Source organism: Elaeis guineensis, chromosome 4 (assembly GCF_000442705.2).
Source record: "Elaeis guineensis isolate ETL-2024a chromosome 4, EG11, whole genome shotgun sequence".
Lineage (NCBI taxonomy): Eukaryota > Viridiplantae > Streptophyta > Magnoliopsida > Arecales > Arecaceae > Elaeis > Elaeis guineensis.
The window spans coordinates 127,279,173-127,283,697 of NC_025996.2; positions in this window are offsets into that span (position 1 = coordinate 127,279,173).

The window sequence follows — 4,525 nt, forward strand, 5'->3', positions numbered from 1 at the left end:
TGATGAAAGAAAGTAAGATGGCCCCCTCATTCCACCCTCCTCATGGCGCAGTATATAGCTCGATCTGTCAGAACCTGCTGTCACTCGAGTTTTGTGAGTGAAATATGACTCGCTGATCATATTGACTTGTTGCCAAGGAGGAATAGGAGCTTCTTATAGACCATCCTATTTTTCGAAATGAATGGTGTAGATCCATCTTTGCAGCTTAATGATAATTGATGACAAAGTGTCACTCATTTTTTCCAATAAAGGAGACTATTCATGACAATTCAAAATAACAATAGAACTAAAATTGTCTAAGTAATATGAAATAAAATCCAATGAAAAGATAGATCCATCTCACATGTTTGCTCACTCTCTGTCATGCTTCCTTTACTCGCTCTCAAGCATTCTCCCCTTTGCTCTCTTCGCCTTTCTAGTCTCTCCCTTTCTCGAGTACTATTTTCCTGATTATTCCAACCCCCTCCTTCCCTCCTTACCATATGATTGGTTGAGGGGGTGCAAGCCAAAGCATGGAACAAAAGGAGGAAAATTTATAGAGTTTCAAATTTTTCTTTAACTACTTCCCAATTTATTGGTGAATATACCGTATGTCTATTTTTCCATTGATAGTTCTAGAGTCAAGATTAAGATTATGAAAAAATAAATTATCATTGAAAGAAAATTGTACTGAAGCAAAACTCAGATAATTGATCAGGATTTTGGAAAAAAATTTAGAAGGTATTATTTAATATTCATCTAAATATGGTTTCTACATACATCTAATAGTATTATTGATATAGAACTTCAAGCTGAAGAGTGCGTAGGCAAGATGGAGTGCAGAAAGCAACAAAAGTCCAAATAAATGGATGGGAGCATCAAAACAGGAACCTAAACTTCAAATGACCAAAATTTTTGATCCAGAACGAGTTATAGGACTTATAATATATCAATAGAAAGCTGGTTTCAAGCCCTACGATCATGAATGTGGTTTACCGACTCACTCTAATTTTCGGGCCCAAATTCTATTATTTTAGTGCTTTTGGGGGTCATTTTATATTCAAAAGTCCGTCTTTAGTTCAGTTTTATGTTTTTAGCTTTTATTTAATTTTTCATTGGACTATTAGTTTATTTTGATGTTATCATGTTATCTTGAATATTTAGCTTTTTATAGAACTATCCTTGTTAGGGTTGAGATACCATAGATAGCTTTGTTTGGGTTTATTCGGTTCTTATGAATAAAATCTCAAGATTATTTCTCTAGTTAGAGTTTAAGATTTTTTTTTTGGTATCTTGAAGAATTTCATTTTGTGTGAATCTTTATTTTTATTCAGTAATGCTGCATTAGATGGTATTAGAGCAGGTCACAGCACCATCCATTTTTGATGGATGAGCATGATGAAGTCAGCAGCAACCATCCTATTGCAGATGAACTGGGAGGCGAAATGCACCCACGAAGCAGCAATTGAAATTTTAGAGCAATGAACAGAGGCACTCGAGTGATGGATTGCATGCATGGAGCAAACCTAGAGTGCTCATGTGAGCTACTCGATGCTCTCAAGATCAACACAAACAGGAATGGTGATGGAGATAGGGGATTTTTTGGAGATGGAGCTCGCGGCCTACCTATCAACAGAGCTATTCCTGCAAACCCATGTGGACAAGCAGACTATATAGATTTTCAAGAAGATTATAATGATTATAGAGAAGTGGATTATGTAGATTATAATTGGCATCATGACTTTAATCGATATCCGAGGGGATTGGAAGACTTTTGTCTGAAAGCAGACATCCCATCCTTTAATGGAGATCTCAATATTGAGAATTTTTTTGACTGGCTAGCTATCTGAGTGTGATTGATTCATAGAGTGTCTAGGCATCTCAAACGAGAAGATAGCGAGATTGGTTACATTTAGATTGAGAGAAGGAGCATCCACATGGTGGCAGAGATTAATGGATGATCGACTGAGGTAAGGATCACCTCCTATTCAGACTTGGTTTCAGATGAAGTAGTTATTGAGGCTGTGATTCCTTCCTCCAGATTATGACTAGATTCTATTTAATAAGTACTAGAAGTATATTCAGGGTCAGAGAGCAGTCTATGTAAATACTGCAGAATTTCGTAGACTGATAATGAAATTACTTGTCGACAACTGAAAGGCAGCGAACGGGAGGTATATGTCAGAGTTGAATCTAGCGATACAGGATCGTATAGGAGTTCAGATGGCTCGTAGTGTTTCAGAGGTAAGAAATATGGCACTGAAAGTTGAGATGCTAATTCAAGAGCGTTCCTCGAGTATCAGCAGATTCGATTCTATAAGATGAAATTAGGATAAATCGAACTGATTTAATACAGATAAGGGCAAAATATCTCAGAATAATTCATAGACTAAGCAAGAAGATAAAACAGACAAGACTAGTGGGAAGCAGGTATAGACAAGAGGTAATAATGAAAGGGACGACTATGATCAAGGTAACTAGCGGGCGAATAACTCTTATGCCAAGCCAGCTCCTATGGAGTGTTATAAGTGCAACGAGCTGGGTCACCATTCTAGTGATTGTCCACTAAGATTCTTAATTAATTTGATGGAGAGAGAAAATGAAGATGCTGATGATAGTGATGAGCACCTTTGTGAGCCAGATAGAGATGGAGAAGAGTATGATGAGCCATGCCACACTTATGTGGTGTGTAGTCTGATGCTATCACCAAAGTAGAAGATGATACACAACGGAATAAATTATTCCACACTAGGTACCTAATTAACAAGTCTCTCTTTGATTTAGTAATTAATAGTGGTAGTTGTGAAAATATAATTGAAAGGGAGACTGTGAAGAGATTGGGATTGACTGGAGAGAAGCATCTCAACCCTTACACTATTAGCTAGATTAAAGTAGTTAATGATGTTAAAGTAACTGAGCAGTATAAGGTATTCTATAGGCAGATATAAGGATGAGGTATATTGTGATATAATTGATATGGATACTTCTATTCTGATATTTGATAGACCTTGATAGTTTGATGTTGATGCTAGGCATGAGGGCAGAGAGAATGTGTATAAGCTTAGCAAAAGCCAGGTCAAATTTATGCTGTTATCTTTAACTAGAAGTTCTCTGTCCAAAACTTCTAAAGTGGAGGGGAAATTTTTTCTAACTTTGACTAGTGCCATGAGTTTGAAACAGATTACAAGGAGGCTAAGGAGCTGCACTTATTGATGGTGAAACATGTGACCAACAGCGATGAAGAAAAGAATGAGATTGCAGTACCAGATGCAATCAAGTCATTACTGGAGGAGTTTGCATAAATCAGACCCGAAAAGATTTTTGAAGGCTTATCTCTCATGAGAGATGTGTAGCATCAGATTGATTTGATCCCTAAAGTCGGCCTACCAAACCTTCCACATTACAGGATGAGTCTGAAGGAAGGGGAGATTTTAAGAGAAAAGATAGAAGAACTACTATGAAAAGGGCTAATTCAAAAAAGCATGAGTCCATGTGTAGTATCCACATTGTTGACCCCTAAGAAAGAGTAGTTGACAGATGTATGTTGATAGCAAGGCCATTAATCAGATTACAATAGGATATAGATTTTTCATTCCTAAGCTGGATGATATGCTTGATCAGTTATACAGAACTGTGATATTTTCAAAAATTGATTTGGTGAGTGGGTACCATTATATTCAAATTAGACATGGAGATAAGTGGAAGTTTGCCTTCAAGACAAAGGAAGGGCTGTATGAGTGACTGGTGATGCTTTTTAGGCTCTCTAATACTCTGAGTACTTTCATACGACTTATGAATTAGGTTATGAAATATTTTATTAAAAAATTTATTGTTTATTTATTTTGATAATATCTTGATTTATAGTCACACAGAAGGTAAACATATTGAGCACTTAAGGGTAGTACTGATAGTTTTGCAGAAGAACAAGTTGTATATTAGCATAAAAAGGTCTATCTTTATGGCTAATAGGTCGCTATTCTTAGGCTATGTTGTGAGTGCAGATGGAATTCATGTTGATGAGGAGAAGGTACATGTCATTAGAGACTGGCTAACACCAAAAAGAGTTAGTGAGGTGCGAAGTTTTCATGGCTTAGCAATCTTCTATAAGAGATTTATTCGAGACTTTAGCAATATTATGACACCTATCACTGAGTGTTTGAAGAAAAAAAAAATTGATTGGAATGAGGCTACAGAGAGGAGTTTCATATTGATTAAGGAGAAGTTGAGCAGTGCACCTATATTAGCACTGTCTAACTTTCAAAAGCTATTTAAGATGGAGTGTGATGCTTGTAGAGTTGCCATTGGAGCTGTTCTGTTATAAGAGGAGGCCAGTAGCATTTTTCAGTAAAAAATTGTGATGCCAGGTAGTAGTGGTCCACATATGATAAAGAATTTTATGCTGTAGCTTGAACTCTCAAGCATTGGGAGCATTATTTGATTAAGCAGGAGTCTATCCTTTTTTTTATCATCAAGCTTTGAAGTATTTGAATAGCTAGAAAAGGATAAGCGATGATAAGTATGCGAGGTGAACTACTTTTCTATAGAA